General features: G+C 41.1%; 1 protein-coding gene across 2 annotated transcripts in view; it reads left to right on the top strand.

Moving 5' to 3' along the window:
- Positions 1-2722: 2722 nt before the first annotated feature.
- KANK1 (KN motif and ankyrin repeat domains 1) overlaps positions 2723-24738 on the top strand; it is a 242207-nt gene continuing 220191 nt past the window's right edge. Inside the window, exon 1 of one of the 2 annotated variants that reach the window (XM_037851174.1) lies at positions 2723-2935. The gene's annotated coding sequence lies outside the window, so the exon portion shown is untranslated. Of the gene's footprint in view, positions 2936-3032; positions 3443-24738 lie in introns of those variants that run through there. The other variant, XM_037851175.1, reaches the window with a different exon arrangement.

Here is a 24738-nt window from a genome sequence, read left to right on the forward strand (position 1 = left end):
ATTTAAAAAAAAGCAGGTCCCTTATAAAAAGCACACACACACAAAATTAAAAGCATGTGTGCCTCAAAGGACACCATAAGGAGGTGAATGGGAGAAAACATTGTCTGAAAAGGAACTACTCTTTCTAATCAGATATGAAGACTTCCACGCCTCTCCCCTGGCTTCTGGTGGATAGCTGGGGGAAGTACATGGCCATCTCTCTCTCTGTCTATCTGTAGCCAAATTTCCTCTCCATATAAGGACCCGGTCATATTGGATTAGCGCCCACCCTAATTCAGTTTGGCCTCATCCTAACTAATCACATTTTCAAAGAACCTACAAATAAGTTCACATTCATAGGACTGGGGGTCCTTGAACATCTGTTGGAGGGGAACATGATTTAATCCCTAACACTACTCAACAAAAAAAGACACATAATCCAACTTAAAAATGGGCAAAGATTTGAACAGAAATTTCTCCAAAGAAGATTTAAAAATAATCACTAAGCATATGAAAAACTGGTCAACCTCATCTGTCATTAGGGAAGTGGGAATCAAAACCCCAAAGAGATACTACTTCATATCTATTAGAATAATTACAATGTTGGACAATAATAAGTATCTGTGAGGATATGGAGAAATCAGAACCCTCACACTTTGTGGATGGGAATGTAAAATGGTGCAGGGGCTTTGAAAAACAGTTTGTAGTTCCTTAAAAAAGTTAAACATAGAGCTACCATATGATCCAGAAATCTCACTCTTAAGTATATATCCAAGAGAAATGAAAACATAAAATACAATAGCAACTTATTCATAATAGTCAGTGAAAATATTGCAAATATCTTTCAACTATTGAATGAAGAAATGTGGTTTATCCATACAATGGAATATTACGTAGCCATAAAAATGAAGTTCTGATACATGCTACAACATGGATGAATCTTGAAAACATGATGCTGAATGAAATAAGCCAGACACAAAAGGAAAAACAATGTATGATTCCATTTATATGAAATGCCCAGAATAGGCTAAGCTGTAGAGAACAAAACTTGATTAATGGGTTGCCAGGGACTGGGTAGAATGGGGAAGAATGATGGGTATGGGATTTCTGATTGGGATAATGAAAATACTCTGGAATTAGGTGGTGGTGAGCCTTGCATATTTTAAAAGCACTGAATTGTACACTTTTTGGCATGGAATTAAACCTTAATAAAAATGACTAAAATCAAGTAAAATTTAAAATGTAAATCCACTAAAAATTCAGAATCTGCGATACTTTAGACTGATTATGGTTTTCCTACTTCTAAGAGCGTACGAAACAAGAGAAATAAAGGAGAGGTGGCGGCTGGGGATTCTGGAAGAGGAGGGTGTTTGTTTTTTCACAATACGGAAATAACTGAAACCGTGGAACTGTAACCCATAACATTCTTTGAAATTTGCTCTCTAGCTACTCGATAAATTGTTAAATTAGGACCACCCTCTCATCACCATATGAACGAATAATCCTTTTAATAGAATTGTAGACCTTGTAGCTGAAAGGAAATTTAGAGAGTATCTACTGAATCCAAACGCCCTATTCTACAGATAAAGAAACTGAGGTCCACAGGAGGAAAGAGTTGTTTACCATCGCCCAATGACCTGGCAAAGGGGCGAATCAAAATGAGATTTTCTGTCCCGACGTATCCTTGCGCGGCCTTTTTTCTGTCCTCTTAACAGGCAGGGGTGGGCAATTTCAGGAATTTGCAAGTGTATTTAGCGTGAAATGTCGGGAAGCATTGATTTCACAAATCTCTTCTCCCCCTAGGCTGCATTTTACCTTGTAAGGTTTAGTGACTCTTCACTTCAACCCACTTGCAAAAAAACAGTGACGTGTGTAAGACCCCACCGGTATGTGCTATGGAAATCTCAGGGGCAGGACCCCCTCCCCCCAAGAAAATCAGCGATCCGAGAGACGGCGTCAATGCTTCTTGATTTGGTAATTCCTGAGTTTTAAAAGGACAGTCTTCCAGCTCTCAACTTCTTTCTCTGTTTATTTAAACCAAATTCATTGGCCTCATCTCTCTTGCACCCACGGAGACTTCCCTGAAAAAAGTGTGCGACTTCCTGGCGCAGTCAAAAGCTCCCGAGGAGGCAGAGGCGGCGTCTTCTTTGGAGTCCCCCTCTCCCCTCACCCCCACCCCTGCTCGAACACCTGCACTCCCACAGCCTAGCTGAAGCAAAAGCACGGAGGACACAAAGTCGATCTGGGGGTTCGGGAGGGTTCGGGCCGTCTCTGTTACCGCCCTACTGAGGCACCTGCAGGACATAAAAGCCCAGCATGCTCCGGAATCCTTCTCTTCACCAGGGGGCAGAAAGCAAACTCTCAGCCGCGGAGCAATTTCTTAGCGTAGTGGGAAGAAGGGGCAGTAAAAAGCCTCCCGCATTCGGGTCCCCTCCCAGGCCCGAACTGACGCCAAGTCCCATGGGGAGGAAGGGTTTGCTTTTTTCTCCGTTGGCGGGATAAAGTTAGTGCACAACTTGTGGAAGGGGCGTGCAGGGTCCTCGCCTCCGGGAGGCGGAGGAGGTGCGCGAAGGTGCCTCGTGGGCATTGTTGATTTGGAGCGGCGCGCAGGCGCATTGGGGAGGGCCCGCCGGACGGTTCTTCTGGTTCAAAGAGAGCGCCGCCGAGAGCTGGGGTTCCTCGGGGTCCGAAGGCGCCGCCCCTGCCGCCACGCGCCGGGGCTGGAAGAGGAAAACACAGTCGTTTCCCACCTGGTCTCTGAGACTTGTTCGTTTCCCCTCTGGCTTTGCAGTGGCTGCAGCACTGGCGGTTCCAGTGCGTTCCGAGGTTCAATTCTGGCGCTTGCAAGCCGGGGCGACTCCGCCCCCTTCGCCCCGCCCCCTTTCCCCGAGGCCGCGGTGGAGCGAACAGAGCTAGCAGCGGGCTGGGCGCTGCGGGTTGGGAGGACCGGCTGAAGGTGAGTGGAACCAGGGACTGCGCCCAGCTCCCTTCCCCGGGGGTATCGGGCTGAGAGTACCCAGGCCTCGACCTCTGCACGGAGCCGGACCCTGCGCAGAGTCAGGCAAACTTGGCGCGCGCTGGAGGCGCACGTCGGCTGTGGCGGTGGCAGAGGGTAGTCCTGGCGGCTCCTGCTAGCCTGGGTTACCCCAGGGTTGTCCAAGGAGCGAATCAGAGAGGTTGCTTCGGCCCCGCGGTTGCCCGGGTTTGGCGCGCGCTGCCTCCGGAGTGCCCTGCGGCGGCAGCGCTCGGCCTCCCTGGAAGAGGTAGCGCTTCGCTCCTCTCCCGACTCCCGGTAGCGGCAAAGTCTGGGCCCGTCCCGCCGGCGGGTGAGGTGCGGGCGTCTCCCGGCTCTGGGCCGGGGTGCACTAGCCTTTGAGTGCCCCGGGCCCTTTCTTAGCCCAGAATGGTGTAGGTGATCCTCTCCCGGGCGTCTCCGTGAAGTTCGCGGCTCCGCTCCGCTAGGGTGAGTGGCGGTCAAGACCTCTTTATGCCTCCGCCCCAGAGCTGCAGGTGGCCAGGGTTCGCCCCGGCCGACTCTGAGATGGCTCCGCCAGGGTTGGAGGGGTGGGGGAGGTGGAGTAGGGGTGTGGACGCTGCCGCGCTCCTGGCCCTCGGGGCCCTCCGAACCCAGCCGGGACGCCGTGGGTTTCTGGCGGACCGGTGACGTCAAGTCGTGGGAGGGTGCCAGCGCCCTTAAGCAGACTTGGTCTCCGAACGCCCCTCTTTTCTTGGTCGTTTCGGCAAACACGCAGTGAATCCCGCGCTCATGGCATTCATCCCCGTGACCATTCATCCCCCGCCACCTGGGTGCCCTTCGAACTTTAGGACCAACTCTTCCGGGTGGATCCTGCCTGTCTGCAAGATCTGTTGCTCAGAGGTGGCTTTGGCCGTGTTAACGTTAAAAACAATCTGTGGCGTCCCCCAGCGCTTGCTTTCTGCACGTCGTTTTTACGGAGGTGCATCTCGTAATAATGAATTATATCAGGGTGGTCGGACAGACCTAGAACCCTGAGCCTAAGGAAGGTGAAACATCCACTCTCATAATTGTGCAGTTGCTTGCCACACCTTCACCCACCCACCCCCAAATCCCACCTCCCTCTTTGGATGGAAATTAGGACCTGTTTCCTCATTTTTATTCAAATTGATTTTTAGGCATAGATGGTACTTAGCTGTGTATCTGCTAATTTACTAAAATGTTGAGCATTCTCCATTTTTATTTATTTTAAAAATTGAGATATAATAGATGTACTATAAATCTACCCTTTTAAAATGCATAATTCAGTGGGTTTTATGCCATTAATTTTACATTTTCATCACCCCAAAAAGAAACCCTGTACCCATTAAGCATCACTCCCCATCTCCTCCTTCCCCAGCCTCACACTGCTTCATTCAGTGTGGCTACTCTCAAGTTTTCTCAAGATAGAGATAAAATTAGAAAACCAAGAGATTATTAACTTTGATCCTTTTTCCATTGATAGGTTTGGGAGAAGGTGCTACTGCTGTAGCAGTGGAAGAAAATTAAGTATGGGGTTGCTGTGATGAAATTAAAATGTCTAAGGATTTAGGAGAATCTGCTAGTGAAGGAATAACTGCCTCTTTCTAAAGAAAGATACACCCGGTAGGAATGCATTTTCTCCCTCTAGGTTACAGGGTTGCTTTTTGGTGCTCCTTCTTTGCTAAGCCCACAAATCAGTCCAGTTGAGATTATATACCTCAGCAAAAATAAGTTTTATGGTTTTTTTTTGCACCTTTTTTGGGGGAGTGGATTTTTAGAAGTAATGAAAGATTATAGATTTAAAAATAGTGTTTTTACTGGTACAAATTGGCCCAAGAGAGAAAAACCACAGGCAAAGGCTACTAGACCTGATATATTCAAGAGTAGATACATTTCATGAGAATCAGCATCAGCTCACAAATAGTGATGTGAGTTAATGTGATTTTACAATAACCCCCTCCTTTGAGGAGGAGAAGGAAGATGGAAAAGGGTCTAGTGGGAGGAAGCCGAAGGAATGGGGGAGGGATGGCAGGGAAAGTAGCTGAAGCAGGCAGAGGTAAGGATGGGGTAACTGTAGGGTGGACAGATTCAGAAGCAACAACAGGAGTCTCAATGAAAAGTTGCAGACACTTCACTGAGTCATTTCTTGGAATGTTTGTACATATTTTTAAAATCACAAGTTTAGTGAGCAGAGCTATCCAAATTGTGCAACAGTCACCACACTTCTCTTCCACACTCCAACCAAATAGAGAAGTCAACTTTGGTTTCAAATGTTACAGGAAATTTTATGCCTGTTCCGCTTGATTTGGGTGGGTAACTTGGTTTATGCCGTTGCTGTTTTATTTTTCCAAGTAATATTTTTATTGAAGTATAACATATACAAATCTTAAGTGTAAAACTTGATGATTCTCACAAAAAGAACTCTGTGTAATAACCAACCATGTAACCATGTAACCAACATTCAGTTCAAGAGAGAGAACATTGTCAGCATCCCGGAAGACTCCTTCTTGCCCTTTTCCAACCACTGCTCCTCTTCAAAGATAATCACCAACCCAACTGTAGATTAGTTTTGCCTGTTTTCATACTCAGTATACATGCAATCATATGTAGGTATACCTTGTTTTATTGCACTTTATTGCGCTTCATAAATACTGCGTTTTTTATAAATTGAAGGTTTGTGGCAACCCTGCATGGAGCACGTCTGTTGGCGCCATTTTTCCAACAGCATGTGCTCACTTCTTGTCTCTGTGTCACATTTTGTGTGTGGTGTTTTTTTAGACAGTCTGCTGTTGTACCCTTAATAGACTTCAATATAGTGTAAACATAACTTTTATACGTACTGGGAAACCAAACAATTTGAGAGACTCTCTTACTGTGATATTTGCTTTATTGCAGTGGGTCTGGAACTGAACCCACAATATCTCAGAGGTATGCCTGTAGTGTGTATTTTGTATCTGCTGTCTTTCTCTTAACATGATGTTTGTGGTATTTAACCATGTTTTTGCATGGCTGTAGTTTGATCATTCTCATTGCTGTGTAATATTCCATTGTGTGACTATACCACAATTTATCCATTCTAGAGTTGATTGGCATTTGAGTAGTTTCCAGTTTGGGGCTATACCAGAGTGTGGCTGTGAACCTTCTAGTAGATGTCTTAATAAAAATGTACACATTTATATTGGGCATATGCTCATTTTAGAGGATACTGTCAGACAGATTTCCAAAGTGGTTGTATAGTTTATATTTCTATCAGTAGTGTGTGAGAGTTCTGTCTTGTTATTTTTATATTGTAAAAGCAGTAAAGACCTACAGAGAGTTTGGAAAATGGATAAAATGTGATCCATATGTATCCCATCCTGGCAGATTGATTATCACTTCCAATGCTTTTCCATGTATTTTCATATTTTTATGTAGTCACAATCCTAATACTCAATTTTATATTTTTTTCTTAACACCATATCATAATGTTAATCCAGTCATAAATTTTTTTAATCCCTACATAATCCATCATATGGATATATTTTCACTTAATAATCCCCCCCCATTGTCAGAAATGTGTGAACTTTTGGAATTTTACTTGTATGTATTGTTGCAGAAATCATCTTTGTGCATGTAATTTTTTCATCTTTGTGCATGGAGATGCTGAGGGGGTTGGGCCATGAAAATGTGTACAGGTGGGGATTAGGGTAAAGGATATTGCAGTTTGAGGGAGTAACTTTTGAAGGAGCAAGGCAGTCCAGCAGTGTTTGACACTTAATAGCATCGTCACATGCTTGGAGACACAGGTGAGTAGCAATTTGAGCTTCTTCCCTTTGTCCAGTGGCTCATGACTGCGGAGCCAGCCCAGTGATCTTTGTAGAAGGGTAGCTCTGGACCCAGACTGGCTAGTTTGAACCTGGGCTCTGCCACTTGCTCTGTGACCTTTGGCATAAGTTAACTGAATCTCTCTGTGCCTCAACCTCCCATTTATAAAATGAGGATAATAAAAGTATCTACCTCATAAGGTTGTAGTGAGGATAAAATGAGTTAAAAGAGCACTTAGAAGAGTTCCTGGTACACAGTGCTAAACATGTTTGCTGTTATTTGTTTATTTTTAATTTTTAAATACCTGAAGTAATAGTTGCACATAGAAAGAATAATGCAAATAGCCATGAAAACTAAAACCCATTACTCCTTTCCTGATCCTAAGTCAGCTGCCATCTCCTTGGGTGCTGTTCTAATTTGCTAATGCTGCCGGAATGCGAAACACCAGAGACGGATTGGCTTTTATAAAAAAGGGTTTATTTGGTTACAGAGTTACAGTCTTAAGGCCATAAAGTGCCCAGGGTAAATGCATCAACAATCAGGTACCTTCACTGGAGGATGGCCAATGGGGTCCAGAAAACCTCTGTTAGCTGGGAAGGCACGTGGCTGGCATCTGCTCCAAAGTTCTGGTTTCAAAATGGCTTTTTCCCAGGATGGTCCTCTCTCGGCTGCAGTTCCTCAAAAATGTCACTTTCAGTTGCTCTTGGGGTGTTTGTCCTCTCTTAGCTTCTCTGGAGCAAGAGTCTGCTTTTAATAGCCGTCTTCAGACTCTCTCTCATTGCAGATGTCTTCAAACTGTCTCTCATGTGCAGCTACTCTCTCAGCTTCTGTGCATTCTTCGAAGTGTCCCTCTTGGCTGTAGCAAGCTTGCTCCTTCTGTCTGAGCTTATATAGTGTTCTAGTAAACTAATGAAGACCCATGCTGAATGGGTGCGGCCACACCTCCATGGAAACTATCCAATCAGTTATCACCCACAGTTGGGTGGGGTGCATTTCCATGGAAACAACCTAATCCAAACGTTTCAACTTAATCCTCACTAATATGTCTGCCCCCACAAGATTGCATCAAAGAACATGGCTTTTTCTGGGGGACATAATATATACAAACCGGTACAGGTATGATAACTAATAACCGTTTCTGTTTTTAGTTCTTCTGGTGGTTGTAACAAAGTAACCACAAATGTAGTGGCTTTAAAAGTGTCTTATACTATGGATTCTGTGGGTCAGGAATGTAGGCAGGGCTTAGCTGGGTGATTCTGCTCCTTGTGGTGTTGACTGAGGTCACTTGGTGGCACTCAGCTGGTGAATTGACTGGAGGGTCCAAGAATGCTTTGCTGCCATGTTTTGTGCCTTGGCAGGGGTGGCTGGAATGCTTGGCTCGGTGGTATCTATTGTCCAGAGCACCTACACCTGGTGTCTCCCACATAGTGGCCTCAGGAAGTCGGACTTCAGAGTTCTTACATGGTGGCTGGCTTCCCCTACTGTCAGCCTCACAAGCAAACCAGGTGAAAGCTGCATGGCGATTATGACCTTGACTCAGAAGTTACAAAACTTCTCTTCTGCCAAACTCTATTGGTTGAAGCCGTCATAGAGCTTGGTCAGACTCAAGGGGAGGGAATGTAGACCCCACCACTTTATGTATGGGATGAGTCAAAGAATTTGCAGTCTTTTTTGAAAACTGCCACAGTCTAGACTTGATTTCATGATTTGACAATATCTGTTAACTCTCTGCTAAGGAAGAATTGGAATTTACATTACTTCTCACCTATTTTTTCCTCCACCTCCCTTCTGTCTCCCAATTTTTATTAGATAGAGATTTGCAATTCTCTTCTTTTGGTTACCTTTATAATTTTAAATAAAGCATTCTCTTCTTTACGAGGTCTTGGAGATGTGGAAAAACATCAGATTTATTGGAGTGTGTGTGTGTTTGAGGTGGAATGAAGGAGAGCCACAGAATTGACTTGAAGGGAGTAGGCCTGACAACCAGGCTCTTAGTAAAACATTCCAGCCCCTGTGTGAATTACCTGTGAACATGTACGCTGCATGAGTGTGGCAGGTGGCATAATCTGGCACCTTTTATTTCCTCTTTTTGACTTTTAAACTTAGACACCTATGTCTCTTTTAAATTATGCATTTAAATTATGGATGATGGAAGCAAATAATATTCTGACTAATGAATCTTATAGTAGGTTATTGAGTTGGATATTTGTGTATGGTTGTGTGCACTAGAAAAAACCACTTGAAATAAGTATCTTCGTGCTTTTCTTATTACAGAAGCAATTAGTTAATTGGGAATAGTTATATGTTTCAGACAGTGTCAAATCCTGTAATGCTGTTGAAGGTTTTTTTAAAAAATATATATAAATTCATTAAGTTAATGGAATTGAGCCATGTGGCTTACTTTAACTCTCAGAAGGCATACTAATCTCTTTGTATAATTATATGATCCCGTGGGAAGCATGTAACTCCTGCTCTTGTTGGTTTACATTATTGCATATTGCAGATAAAACCCTTTTTGAAAATGCTTTTATATAAATTTTGACTTGATTAGAAATAAGAATAAATGATTATTGATATTCGCATCACATTTTTGGCTAAACTTGATTTCTGTTGGTAATTTTGACTGCTTAACTCTTTGACCTTGGAGGATATATGAAAAAAAAAAATAATAGAGCAAAAGTAAAAATGAAGCCTGAATACTTCAGTCCTTTTCTGTTTTTTTTTTTTTTCCGTTTAGCGTTCATGTCAACAGAGCTGCTCTTTCCTATAAAAATAACCACTTGAGAGGAACTCTTCCCAGGGGTTGGGATTGTCCCTATTATGAGGTGCTACAACTCACTTTTTTGCCAAATACTCCTTTAACTCCCTTCCCAAAATGGAGCCATAGACCCAATTTGATCATCTTTGCATCATACCCCCTTCCAGTCACTATATGCCCTTCAAGGGTATCCTTACTTCTAATTTCTGATTAATTCATTCTGTTTTGAAGTTACATGCATGAACTTTATATGCATGTATGTGGTTATATTTTGTTCTCATTGCTGTATGGTACTGCATTGTGTGAATGTACTACAGTTTACCCATTCTGTTTGGGCCAGTATGAACAGTGCCTTATAAATATTTTTGTTTGTGTCTTCTATGAATATATTTATGCATTTCTGTTGGATAGATATCTAGGAGTAGAATTGCTAGGTCATGCACTCCAGATGTAGGAGATACTGCCAAAATGGTTATACCAATTTATACTCCCAACATCTTTGTGTGAGTTCCAATTGTTCTACATTGTCCCAATGCTTGTTATTGTCTGTCTTCTTAATGTCACCAATCTGGTGAGTGGTATTAAATGGTGATTAATTTTTTTTTATTTGGCCCCTGTAGGTTTACAATAGAAATCACGCTGAAAGAGTTGTCATATATTCCCCTCTACCCCCCAAGTTTTCCCTTTGTTAACATTTAACATTAGTATGGTATTTTTGTTACAATTGATAATACATTATTATAATTAAATTAGTAACTATAGTGCATAGTTTATATTAGGGTTCACTCTTTGTGTTGTACAGTTCTATTCTGGTAAATATATATAACCTAAAAATAATTATTTTAGCCATTTTCATGTACAAATTCAGTAGTGTTAGAGACATTCACCATGTTGAGCTGCTATTACCAAAACTTTTCTATCACCTCAAACAGAAACTCTACCAATTTGAGCATTAACCCCCATTTTCCACTCTTACCCCTGCCCTTGGTGACCTGTATTCTAATTTCTGACTCTATGAATGTACATATTCTAGTTATTTCATGTAAGTGAGATCGTACAATATTTGTCCTATTGTGTCTTGCTTATTTCACTCAACGTGATGTCTTCAGGGTTCATCTGTGTTGTTCCATGTATCAGAATTTCTGAATGGTAATTTTTAATTTGCATTCCCCAGATGATTAATGAAGATGAGCATCTCAGAAAGGGTTCTGTTTTAGTTTCCTGGTTGCTAAAACAAATACCATACAATGGGTTGGTTTAACACTGGGAATTTATTGCCTCATGGTTTCAGACGCTAAAAGGCTTGCTTCCTCCCAGGGTCAGTATCTTCTGGCTGCCAGCAATCTTTGGGGTTCCTTGGCTTTTAGATCACATGGCAACTCGCATGGTGGCATCTTCTCTTTTCTTTTCCAGATTCTATTGACGTCTAGCTTCTGGCTGTTCACTGTGCCTTCTTTCCAGGTGTCCAATTTCCTTTGCTTATAAGGACTGCAGCTACATTGGATGAAGGCCCACCCTCATGCAGTGTGGGGACACCTTACTAAGAACGTTTTCAAAGGTCCTATTTACAAATAGGTGAACTTACAGGACCAGGTGGTGGGACCTGAACAAGCCTTTTGTCGGGGGCAAGATTCAATCCCCAGCAGGTTTATATTCTTTTTATTTTGTAGCATAGTGAAATAGAAAAGCTAGGCCAGTTAAATAATTCATTTAGAGACTATATCAGTTCTTAAATGGGTCCAGCTTTTCTATTTCTCCATGCTATATAATTCATTTCTTGTGTTTGTATGTGTGTGTGTGTGTGTGTGTGTGTGTGTGTTTTGTCTTTTAATTTGATGGGTGATGAATCTCAAGTAATTTACTACTAATAAAAATTTAAAGACTGGATTTTACACTCTACCTGTTCTGAGAATTAAGGTATTCAGTGAATTTGAAGACTGAAATTTTGCTTACACTGTCTTACTCTTTCAAAATTTCTAATTTGTCAAACCACCTTGTTGATTTTTGCCTTTGGCTGTGAAGTTTTTATAAAGGAGTTTGTCTGGGTCATTCAGCCTCTTTAATTGCCCAGGAATTAAATTTCCATATGGAAATGTAAAAGAAAATTTGAGTTTCTTGAGGGAAAATATTTGAGTTCTTTGAGGAAAAAATAAGAGGTTTGTAACAGGGATAACTTGGATATTGTGAAACTTCAGTGACAGTGCTAGAAGTTTTTACCATTTTTTAGCAATTAGTAGTTTTAATGGAACAACATGAGGTTTGGCATGCTTGATGTTGTTTTGATTTATTTCTTGTTAGCCTTCTGAAATTTCCTTCACCTATTTAGGGCACCTATTTTATTCTCTAAATTGTTTATATTTAAACAATAAGAATACCACATGCAAATATCATCTAGCTTTGTCCTTATTCTGTGTGTATATGCCATCTTCCCTTAAATATTATTAGGGGTATTTTTGAAACTACATGTTTTTAAACTAACCCGTAATATACTTACATGTACCTGTGATCATTGTTTGGCCCCTTGATGACAAGATTAAATCCTGGGTTGCATAACCTGAAGGTTCTTTGGAGAACTAAAGCTTCTTGACCTTGAGGGCAGAATAAGTTTTCTCTGCTTCCAGAGATACCACACTCAGATCTCCTTTCGTGGTTATCAGGAGTGGGAGGAAAGTCTGCTGAATGAAGGAGGTTGGGAAAGAAATGTTTGAAGTTTGTTTGCTTCAACACAGAATTTCTCAGAGGCCCTGGCATCAAGGCAGGATTTCAGTAACAAAATGGGAGAAGCAATTCAAGTAATTTGCTGTTGATGAAAGCTTTTTTTATATCATTTTTATTTCTTAAAAAGTTGAGGGAATTCAAGGATAGTCCACTAAACGAAGTCACGTGAACTTTCTTTTCTTCTGGTATGCCTTTATTGGGTGGGAGGAAAGGAAGAGTTTCAGCTCCAGAGTGGCATCTGGGAATTGTTCCCACCAATGAGAGTGACCATGAGTGGGTGGGAGGTGCAGAGCAGAGGTGTAGCAAGGGCTTTTTATGGTGTGCAGGGAGACTAGGTTATGCTTTGTGGGCATTTAACAGTACCTGTTGAATGAATATGTGTAATTTTATTGGTGGCACACAAAGACTGTTATCTCGGTGAAGGTACTGATTCACCAGTTATCACGATAGTGGTTCAGGTGCCCACGGGGTGGTAATGTATCCTTTTAGGAAGAAATTTCATGCTTCCATCAGCTAAAGTTTAAGCAGTTTGGTTATAAAGAGATTTGACCCCACCTGCCAGATGTGCTCCTGAGTTGAGCATTTTTTCTTCATCACTTTCCCTCCACATACCTTTTTTCCTGAGCACACAGTTATGAGGAACTGTAACTTTCCTCTCAAAATTCAGAGGACTGGGTTCTGTGAGGGTAGTTGTAATTAATTTTTTAGGCTAATAGAACTGTTTCTTTTTGTTTATTGTTTTTAGGTTTATTTTGGCCAACCACAGGAAACAAAAGGCTACTGTTTGGATACTCATGGGAAAACAGGAAAACCTAATTGGAAGGCCTTTGTTTTCCTTTAGTGAAGCCACAAGTGCCCATATAGCTCTTTCACACCCTTCTAGAGAATGAAAGCATCTCTTACTCAGAAAAGGAGGCGTGGCTCTACCTGTTAGGAAGGGTGTGTGCCAACAGTTGCCTCTTAAAGTCGAGAATGAGTAATAAGACCTCAAGGACCCTTGGCCAGCCCAAATGATAAGTCAAAGCTTTATTACAGTGGGGGAAAAATAACTGTCACTTTTTCCTTCCTCTGTTAACTTTGTTAACTTAGGCATAAGGAGGACACACTGTGGGGGCTTGAAGTTTATAGTTTATGAATCATTTTCTTGGGAACTTTCTCTTTCAAAGAAAAAGTGTTGTAAACCTCTGGCCTCACATCCAATTTGACCGAATAATTGGGCTTACCTCTTCTAGGTCCCTCTGATTAGAGTACTGACCTAAAAGTATTGTTCACATATTGATGACTCTGTTTAAACTTGGCTCCCAGCTGGGTTGGGGGCACCGAATCCATGGACACTGTGCTTCATCCTGAGCATCCTCTTCTTTCTCCTTGCCTCTCAGTTACCCAGCACAGCTTTTCCTTTCCCATTTCTCCCATTTCTTGCATGTTCTGGGCTGTTCTAGTTGGTGACTGGGTTCTGATTCAACCTAGGTCATTGGTTAGGAGCTTGGGTTCTGGAATCTCCACTCGACTACTTCCTGATGTTTTCTTTGCGTCTGTGTGTTTACAAAGAAATGTTAATATCGTTATGGTGTTTAAGTGTGTTTGGAGGACTGTGTGTATATAAGCAGGAGGGCAGAGAGGAAAGATGACGGAAGCCCTAGAATGTAGTATTTCCTGAGTACAAAATTCCCTGGAAAAATCTCAAGAAATCTCTTGCTTGCTTATGGTCAGAGGAGCGGAGAAAGGGCGGTGACCCCAGGCAGCACACAGAGGACCCTGGCAGGAAGTGTGAGGGTAGAGCCAGGGGGCCGACCAGGAGCCCCAGCTGTGGGAAGTGCCCCTGCCCGTTTCTCTTCTCCGTAAGCTTTTATACAGTTTTGGCCAAGCAGTTTATCTTTCTCTGCCATAAAGTTGGGATAATGAGAACTCCTAAACAGAGATGCTGAGGAGGCCCATGAGGTAATACATGTTTGAGCATGAAACAAGGTTTGTTGAAATCTGAATCTTTCCAGAAGCCTGCTCCTCCTCCTGCTGCCCCAGGCCAAGGAAACTTTTGCTATTGTTTAGGATTACAGGATTCCTGGTAATCACTGGGTAGGTGTTGAGTTTGGGGCACTTGCCTCAGGGGAGAGATGAGACATGTTCTCAGGACCTAAATTAATGCTCTGAATCTTTCTTCTCAGAAATACCCAGTAGGGCGGCTGGTTATGCAGTGCTATGCTAGAAGCAAGCTATGGGACTTCTAAGGTGTGGTGGTGGATACATTCAGCATTTATAACAATGTTTCCAACATACAATGCATAAACGCACATGATAAACTGGGGGCACACTACTGGTTGTTAAGTTGGTGATTCCTTGTATTTGAAGCTTAGAGCAAGTGAGGATAGCAACATTGTATTTATCATCCAGGACTGGTAGGTGCATGCAAACCCTTGGCCCCACACATTCCATGCCTCAGCAATTCTGCAGATGTAGATATAGATACACACCCAAAAGGATTAAGCACTTAAGTGCACCAAAAGCATTTGCAAAAAATGCCTCTAACAGTCCCAGACTAGAAACAATGCAAATGTCTATAAATGGGTAAATAAATTGTGATATGGTTATGCAGTGGGATACTACACAGCAATAAAAAAATAATGAACTACTGTATACAGGACAACATGGATGAATCTCATATGTTGTTTTGAGTAAAAGAAGTCAGCCACAAGTATAGATACCATATGATTTCATTTATACAAAGCTCAAGAAGACACAAAACTAATCACTGGTGGGTAACAGAAGTCAGTATGGACAGAAGCAGGGATGTATTGGCTGGGAAGGGTCATATGGGGAGCTTCTGGATCCTGGGGATGTTCTCTGTCTTTGATCTAGGTGGTGATTATATAGATATGTTCATTTATAAGAGTTCATCCAGGCTAACATTTAAGACTTGTATACTTTAGTATGTCTGTATTACTCTTTAATAAAAAAGTTTACTCAGATCAAGCATTTAGGTATTTTAAAAATAACCAATTTAAAAAAATAAATAAGCCAGTGTTTAAAATAAGCCAAAGTTTAAAATAATCCAATTAGGGCTTATTGGTTGAAAAAAAAAAAAAAAAAAAAAATGACTCCCATTCAAATTGGTTTAAACCAACCAGCATCAACAATGAGGAATTTGTTAGAAAGCAACCAATGAAACCTAAGAGCGTGGTAGCCCAGCCCAGCCTCCTGGGATTGGAAGTTAGGACCTAAGGTTTTGTGTTCTTTTGGGTGCTCATGGGCTCTTATCTCTGGCATCTCCTCCATTTTTTGGCTTATCTCAGCCACCTTTTCTCTGTACTCACACTTGGTACAAAATGGCAACCTAGCCCTTGCTTATCCTGCCCCCCCATTTCGATCCTAACATTTTTTTTTATACCTTAGAGCTTCTCTTCTCCTCCCTCCCTCTCCCTCTTGATTGGCTTAGCTTGTGCCTAGTTCCCCCTTCCATGGGAATAGGAATGTATGTACTCTGGTCCAGTCAGCTGTGGCCAGAGAGACTATGATCATGTAGAAAAAAAACAGACCAGCCGAGGCTGCTAAGGATGGATGGATTTTTTTTTTTAAAGGGAGATATGGGTTGGAAGAAAATGATTGGCATCTTATCGCATGTTCTCCTGCTGAATGTCTTCTTTCTCTGATCTTTTATTCCTTCCCAAGCAAATCTGACTGTTAGGTCTGCTTCTGGAAAGGACATCCTAACAGGTTGACCCTAATTGCTTGCTGAGTCTCTCTGAGCTTTCATCTTACCAAGATCTACCACAAACTAGTATTGCAGAAGGAGCTGTTGTCTGTATCATTTTGGGATTATGGAGTAATTTCCTGAATTCATGAAGATTCACACCTAGGCATAACTTTTTTAAAAAATTCAGTTTTATTGAGATATGTTCACATACCATAGAATCATCCATGGTGTACAATCACTTTGTCACAGTACGATCTTATAGTTGTGCATTCATCACCCCAATCTATTTTTGAACATTTTCCTTACACCAGAAAGAATCAGAATCAGAATAAAAAATAAAAATAAAAAACGAACACCCAAATCGCATACCCTCTCCATCCCACCCTATTTTTCATTTAGTTTTTGTCCCCATTTTTCTACTCATCCATCCATATACTGGATAAAGGGAGTGAGTGTGATCCACAGGGTTTTCACAATCACACTGTCACCCCTTGTAAGCTACATTGTCATACAATTGTCTTTAAGAGTCAAGGCTACTGGGTTGGAGTTTGGTAGTTTCAGGTATTTGCCTTTACCTATTCCAATATATTAAAACCTGAAGAGTGTTATCTATATAGTGCGTAAGAATGTCCACCAGAGTGACCTCTCGACTCTATTTGAAATCTCTCAGCCACTGAAGCTTTATTTCGTTTCATTTTGCATCCCCCTTTTGGTCAAGAAGATGTTCTCAATCGCACGATGCTGGGTCCAGATTTATCCCTGGAAGTCATATCCTGCATTGCCAGGGAGATTTACACACCTGGGAGTCAGATCCCACATGGGGGGGGGGGGAGGGCAGCGAGTTCACCCACCAAGGTGGCTTAGTTAGAGAGAAAGGGCCACATCTGAGCAACAAAGAGGCTAGGCATAACTTTTTATACCAAGTTGTAGGAAATATTGTTCCTAACTTGGATTGAATTTAGCAGTGCCAATAGCCTTCCTGATGTCTATTATGGATGGATTGTGGGCCCCCCAGATTAAGGACTTTTCAAGACAGAGAAGGACATTGTGTTTCTCCCTGTCTCTTGGGTAAGCTGTGGGCCGTCCTAACCTTGACTTGGTTTATGCCTATCTGGGGTTTCTTAGCATTGTCCTTGGTATGTTAACAAGGCACCTTCTCACTGCCTTTGTTTCATTTGTTTCCATTCAATTAAAACTGACTCTCACTGCAACCTCTGGATATGACAACCTCTTAGCTTAATCCTAGTTAAGTTTCAGAGTTTCTCTGGACTTCCAGCTTGTCAAGACCCACCACAATTGGCAAGGGGTGGTTTTGAATATCCTTCCCTCAGAAATAAGGTTTTCAAGTGAATTCATATATTTTCCTCAGAGCAGCTATGAAAGGAATCTTCAGGTGTTGCTGTTTTTCTTTGGCTTCTAGAAAAAAGTTTGAAAGATCTAGTAGTTTACATGAGATTCTGTTTTAATTGATCATTTGTTAAACTATTGTATCATCAAATCTTATATTGGTAAGATTTCCAGGCAAGGAATAATACTAAAAAGCTAAAAAGAATCTGGCCTTTTTGGAATGAATTCTACATCCCGTAAAATCCCAGACAGTTACATTTTCTTTTCCTGCCTGAGGAAGGAGACTGGTATGCCGGTTAAGTTTATAACCTTGATTCTTGCTTTATCCACCCATCAGTTAGAGATTAATTACATGCCTGTGGAAGGGTGAGCTGTTGAACCTTGCCTTCTTTGAATTTACCATTGTTCTTTTTGGAGTCTTCTAAAGGTCAGTCAAATGAGTAACTTTTTAAGTTTTCCCCTTTCCTCCAAAGCACGTATTTATAAGACAAAAACTTTAATTAGAAAAAGGTGGAAGGTATTTTCAGTTTATTAAATTTGTTATCTAGATGGTTAGCATGAAAATTCGCTGGTGGTGAGACCCTTACGTCTTTGTAGCGTCTTTAGACTGCTCCAGATGTTAATTATTCCATTGATCATTAAAAGTGTTTTAAAAATGAAATGATGGTCTCATCACTCAGTTTAGACTAGATTGTGCTCAGTGGCTTAGAACAATAAATGTTAATTTCTTGTTCGCATTACATGACAGCTATGGCTCTGCTGCAAGTGTCGTCTTTATTCTAGATCCAGGCTGAGTGAGCTACCCCAGTGTGGGATGTGATCTCATGCTAGAGGGTAGGAAAGGAAAGGACCAATCCATGCGTGGCTGTGGATCCTCGGCTTGTATGCCACGCCCACTCACACTCTGGGCTGAAGCAAGTCAGGTGGCTAAGTCTAACCGCAGTGGAGGAGCGCAGCATAATTCTGTCTGGAAACATAAGTCACATGACAGTGAGGGTATAATCCTTTTATAGGGAGGGAGCAAATAATTGGAAGCAACAATGTAATCTACCACAGTGGGGGACTTAACTTTTTAATTAAAAAATGTTTCAGGCCTTGTATGCTGAATCAGAAACAAGTTTTTAAATTACATGTTTAAGCCTATATTTGGGAGTGTGTTTTTGAAAAGCTTATGCTTCAGATCTGGAAAACAGGACAGTCTTTGGAGAGGGCGCAGGAAAGCTGTACCCGCAGATTGGTAACTGTCCTCTCCTTGCTTCGCAAGGATCTAGATCTTTATTTTAATCAAGGAATTACCCTTCTCATTCTCTTGTTTTTTATATCTTGATTTTCTGTGTGTTGCTGCTATTTTACTGGTCAGTTGGTTTTTGTCTAATTACCTGACAAAATCACTTTGCTCATAAAATTAAAGTCGGATGGGGCTGTGTAGGGGAATAGTTTGGGATGGGGCATTTTGCAAACCTAAAATTTATCAGGGCCTTAGTAAATCTGCCTTGGTATTTTTCTTTCAAAAGTGAAATTGCTGAGCTATTGCTAATATTTTTGCTAGGAAATTTCTGTCTTATTGTTTAAAAAGTACTAAATCAGAATTCTTTGCAGAAAGAGGTAAAATGATAATTACACTTTCTGTGAGGCAAAACTTAAGAGCTTTGAATGACTATCATCAACTACATGTTGGAGAGACTCAGAACTTTTCTGGGAGAAATCTTGGCCATTCCTCCAGGTTCATCTCACACCCTTTGTCATGAGGTGAGATGGCCACCTATTTAGGCAAGAGTCTTGGAGAAGTTCTGTGTTCTTAGGAGAATGTTAAAATCTTCTCTGATTGGTTGGATATTAAAGTAGATGGACCAACCCTTGATTGAAAATATAGAAAGCTGCACTCTGGGTTCTTTCTAAGCAGTTAGCTTGCTTCCTTCTTGCCCCCTTAATGAAAACTCATTTTTTGAGAAATAGTGTTCATTCATGAAAATCTGAGGGATTTTGCACCAGGTCCATTCAAAATTTTGGGTACGAAATGCTGCACTTTCTTGTCCTTCTGATTTCTGATAATGAATTAGCATCCATTATGTTCTCCACTTATATTATGGAGAGATAGGAAATAGTTTAAGAAACAGGAAACCCACGTTGTGGTCTCTTTTGCATCTCTCAGCAGCTCTTTTTTTGAAGGACCACTAGAAACATTTCTTGAGGTGTTACCAGAAAATGCTGGGACCTTTCTTTGGAAAATATTTGGTTTATTGGACAATGCAAATCTTTAAAGAAATTATGATTTCCTCATTGCTTTGACCAAATTTGTATTCCACTGTTTAAAAAAAATGTAGAATTTCGTGGTAGTCATTTTTTATTAACTTCTTCATACTTCATTTTACTATTCCGTTATGTTTTTCCTTGTCCTGAATTTAATATTTTTTTCTGTGTTTCAAATTAAGTTAAAATATAGTTAGATGTAGTTTTAAAAGTTGCCTCAGGTCCTTTCTGGAGCAAGGTTGAATATAAATACATACAGTATGGTATGGTTACCCAGTAGAGTTAAAAGTTTCAAGAGGGTCCTGCCACATAAAGTACCCCCCCCCCAGCACACACACACACCAACACTCACAGCTAGATACTACTAACACTCCTTTCTGTGCTCTCTTTATCTCCTCCTTTGTTCTCACAAGCAGATGGGTATGCTCAGGGGATTCATGGATCTCTGTCCCCAGGCCTCAGATTCTGGGCAAGAGTCTCTTTCTGGACCCTTTTGCTAACAAGGAAGGGGCTCCTCATGTACCATGGACCTCTTCTCAAGGCCGGGAAACCTAGTATGGGATTAAACTGGCAGAAGACAAATGCCGTAATGGGCATTTTTGCAGGACCAGCACAGGAAGGGATGTAGCATTGACTTTCAGGTTTGGGGTTGGTACTTTCCAATGGGATACTTTGATATCTAACCCAGCTCACTCTCCAGTCTCTTAATTTGTTCTTTATCTAGCAATGTGTGCCTGCTTGTGCTCTCCTCACCACTAGCCTCTGGCCTGGCCTGTCCTGTCCTTCCCCTCCCTTCTCCCTTGGTGGTGATCGTGGAATCCCACCAGAATTGGTTAAGAGCTAAATGCCTGGACTGTCGTGCTGTGGCTTCCCATGGGAGTGCCTTCCTTGAACTTTGACTTAATGTTTTGCCTTTTGCTTTTATTAATGGATAATATGAAACACAATTATATTAAAAGTTTTCTACATGTCCTGGTTCTCCTTCTTGCTCACTGGCTGCCACTTCTCAGTTTCCTTTACTGGTTCCTCGTCTCCTTCTCAGCCCTGATTTTTGGAGGGCGCTAGGCCTCAGTCCTTGATCCTCAGTCCTTGATCTTTTCTGTGAACACTCGCTGCCCTGGTGACCTCATCTATCTCCTAGCTTTAGATACTGTGGATGTGCAGGTGATTGCCACATTTATGTCTCCAGCTCTGACTTGTCTCCAGAACTCCACACTCATGTTTCCAAATGAAAGCCAACTCAAACTCAACCTTGGCAAAACAGAATGCCTGATTTCCTCCCAAACTTGTTCTTCCCACAGTTGTCTCTATGTTGGCAAAACCTAAAGCTTTGTAGTCATCCTTCATTCTTCTTTCTCTCAGACCCCACATCTGATGCATTCATTGGCAAATCCTGTTGACTCTGCCTTTGAAATATATCCAGAATCTGCCTCCCTCCGGTTCCCACTGCCACCATACTCTCTCATCTGGGTTATTGTATTAACCTCGAAACTGGTCTCCTGGTCTACCTTTGCAGTCCACTCTCAATGGTGATCCTTTAAATAATGGATTTAGATAATGTCACTCCTCTGCTCAAACCCTGTGGTGGCTCCCTGCATCCATAAGGGAAAAGGTTTTACGGTGTATTCCAGACCATCTTGCCTGGCCCCTTGTTACTCTCTAACGTCCTCTTCTCTTCCCCTTCTGCACTGGACAGCAGTCACACTGGCCTTCTTGCCCTTCCTCAGACATGCCCGAATGTTGCCTCGGGGCCTTTGCACTGGCTGTTTCCTCTCCCTGAAATGTTCTCCTCTCCATAAGATCCTTGCCCTCATGGCACTGTCTTAATACCTTGACTTCCTATTCGGATTATGAACTGCCTTCTGGCCCTCCTGATCCCCCTTTCCCGGCTCTACCTTTTCCTTTTTTTTTTTTTTTTTTTTCCCCATAGCACAAATCACCTTCTAACATTTTATATAACTGACCTGTTATATTTATTGACCATCTACTCCCAGTAGAATGTGTGTTTCCTTGGGGCAGGGATCTTTATCTGGTTTGTTGGCTGATGTATCCTAAGCTCCTAGAACAGAGCCTGAGAAATAGAAGGCATATGGTAGATATATGACTTTGAATGAAGATTTACTATGCTGTTTAGTATCCCTCATATGAGAAAGTATATGTTTCAGTTCACTGTTAGGAGAACATTTGTTTCCCTGATGAACAAGGACTTCTTTTTTTTTTTTTTTTCCCCAGTAATAAAAATTGTGTGACTCATCTATTTCCCTTTTTGCTTTGGCTACCAGGATGCCAAGAACCAAGTTTTATGCTCAATTATAATAGTGATTCTTGGTTTCAACATATTGATGAAATAATGTAGGCCCTCCCTGCTTTTCCCCTCTCCTCAGTCTTCAAGCTGACTGCTGTTCTATAGTCCTTTTATTTTATTTTATTTTTTTCACAGAAACAGTGCTTTTTATTGTTAGACTCTTCACATAACTTTTGGAAGTGAATGGTGTAGAAGAATTCAAATCCAATCTACAAAGAAGGAGAGTAGTTTATTGCAGATATTTGTTTGCCTTTGCTTATACTTAATTTTCTTTTGTGCTTTGTCCAGCTCAGCACCACTGTTTTAGGTAGTTATGCTACTCATTGGTTTGATCAGTGTTCTGAAACAGCAATTTTGGATATGCTATCTCTGTGTAGGCTTTTGTTTGATTGAATTACACTTTACTAATATAACACATTTGTAAACTACTATTGTCTACTTCTTTGGCTACTCAGTCCCCAAATTCTTGCTTCTTAAGGCCAAGAACCCTAATTTCTGACAGAATATCCTTTGAAATATTTCTTGCCTCAGTTCAGTAAAAGGAGTCATTAGCTGAAAGTTGAAAGGATTAAATTAATGGTAAAATGTTGAGTCTGGAGATAGAAGAACTGATGTCCTAGTGCATGATTTTGGACATGGGTGTAGTTATGGGAGAACCATTGGATAAACATCTTCCTGGAACTTCATTTTTTTGAAAAATTTGTAGAAATCTCTTTTGAGTTGGGGCAAACGTAGCAAGTTCTGTCACATAGATGCTTTAAAAAATTAGTAGAATTTCATATTTCTGAGTTGGCTAAATTTGAATTAATGACTAAAATGTTGCACTTTTGTTTAAGCAAGGCTCTGGTGATAGGATATTAGCACTGTGACCAAAGCCCCACAATAGGTTGTGCCAGTTTCCCTGCTCCTGGGGCTGCTATTTACCTACTAGAGCTGGAATTTTTCACCTTAAAGATCAGTAGTTTTTGTTTGTTTTTAAAATCTGACTACCTAAAGCCATTGATTCTTATAAATTAGTTGCATTTCCTTTGCAAGTTTTCTTTTACTCAAGTGTTCTGCCTACAAACATATGCATATGCCTAACTCCATCTCCCATGAATGGGTTGTTGGAAAAGAAAAGAACTAGAAATTCTGATTTTATTTTGTGACTTTTGTCATTTTAAAATTGTAAAAATTACAAAAGTTAATGAGAAAACCTTAAAACCTGTGAAATCTTCAAGGATTGTTAGCATCCTGGCATTGTCCCTGAGACATTTCTTCCAATGAACGGGACAGCAAGGTGATGGCTTGTGTTACCCAAGCCCTTGGGAAGGAGTGGGTAGGCTTGGCAGCAGCAGACCAAAAAACCACAGGCTGTTCTTAGATGTTGTTTGAAATATGGCTTTTATTGCTGTGGCAGTGCACATAAGGGCAATATTGTTTCTCATGTGTCAATAAGCCTTGACTTGACTGTATGAAAAAGTTTAACGATATTTTATACATGTGTGCTTATTACACTTTAAAAATTTAAGTTTTATTAGAGCTGTAAATGGGAGGCTGAGCCTTCCTATAATTATGCCTAAGAGGCACATCCAGGGAACCTCTTTTGTTGCTCAGATGTGGCCTTTCTCTCTCTCAGCCCAACTTAGCAAATGAATTCATTAACCTCCACTCCAACAAGGGACATGACTACCAGGGGAATGAATCTCCCTGGTGACTTGGGACACGACTTCCAGAAATGATCCTGACCCTGGCATTGAGGGATTGCAAAGTCCTACTTGACCAACAAGCTGAGTTTACAGTGGCTGAGAGATCCCAAATAGAGTTGAGAGGCTATCCGGGAGGTTTCTCTTATGCAAGCTCGGCTAGACATCCCAGATGGCCACAGTATGCCATGCCCTTACAAAAAGTAGTCCCCCAATACTTGGGTCCCTAGTTGATATTCTATAAAAGATTCACCTACTAAGTTTTGTCCCTCAGAAACTTAAATCCACCAGAGTGTTCCTACGCCAGACAAGTCCTAAAACCCAGAGGCGATAGCCTCTTTAAGAACAACAATCAGATGCAGCCCCCTTCCTCATACTGTCGACACTCCCTTTCAATATGAACAAGTTAGGGTGCTCACTGCCTAGATACCCCTGAAGATGGAGAAGGAGATTGAGAGGAAGGGGTAGCAACAAACAAGATAAGATTTAACAAAGGCCTATGAATATTGAAACTTTGTATAAATGTGTATATATTTTTTAGGTGCTGGGGTGTTGGAATAGCTGGAAGGAGGTAAATGACATGGTGGAACTGTAACCTATAACATTGTTTGAAATTTGCTCTATAACCACTCTGAATTGTGCTTTGAAAGTCTTCACCTTTCTGTATATACCCTGTATTTCATAATAAGGAAAGAACTGAAACTGTGGAACTGTAACCCACAACAATTTTTGAAATTACCTATATAACTGCTTGTTGAGCTGTACATCGAAAGTTAATACCTTTCCGTATGTATATTTTACAATAATGCAAATAGCTGAAGTTCTGTGTGGCCCATGACAGTGTATGAAATTTGCTAACTAGTTAAATCGTACTTTGAAAGTTATCACTATTATGTATGTATATTAAAGTTCACAATAAAAAATGCATTAAAAAATTTAAGGTTTAATGAATGCAGAGTTTCTGTTTGGAGTGATGAAAAGTTTTTCTAACGGATGGTAGTGACAGTAGTGCAACACTGTAAATGTAATTAATGCCTCTGAATTGTACACTTAAAAATGGTTTAAACAGCACATTTTATGATATATATATATATGTATGTATAAAAACACAATGAAATTTTAAAAGGAAGAAGCCAGTCATAAAAGGCCACATGTATGATTCTGCTTATATAAAATGTCCAGAATAGGCATATTTTACAGAGACAG

The sequence above is a fragment of the Choloepus didactylus genome, chromosome 10, assembly GCF_015220235.1.
Source record: "Choloepus didactylus isolate mChoDid1 chromosome 10, mChoDid1.pri, whole genome shotgun sequence".
Taxonomy (NCBI): domain Eukaryota; kingdom Metazoa; phylum Chordata; class Mammalia; order Pilosa; family Megalonychidae; genus Choloepus; species Choloepus didactylus.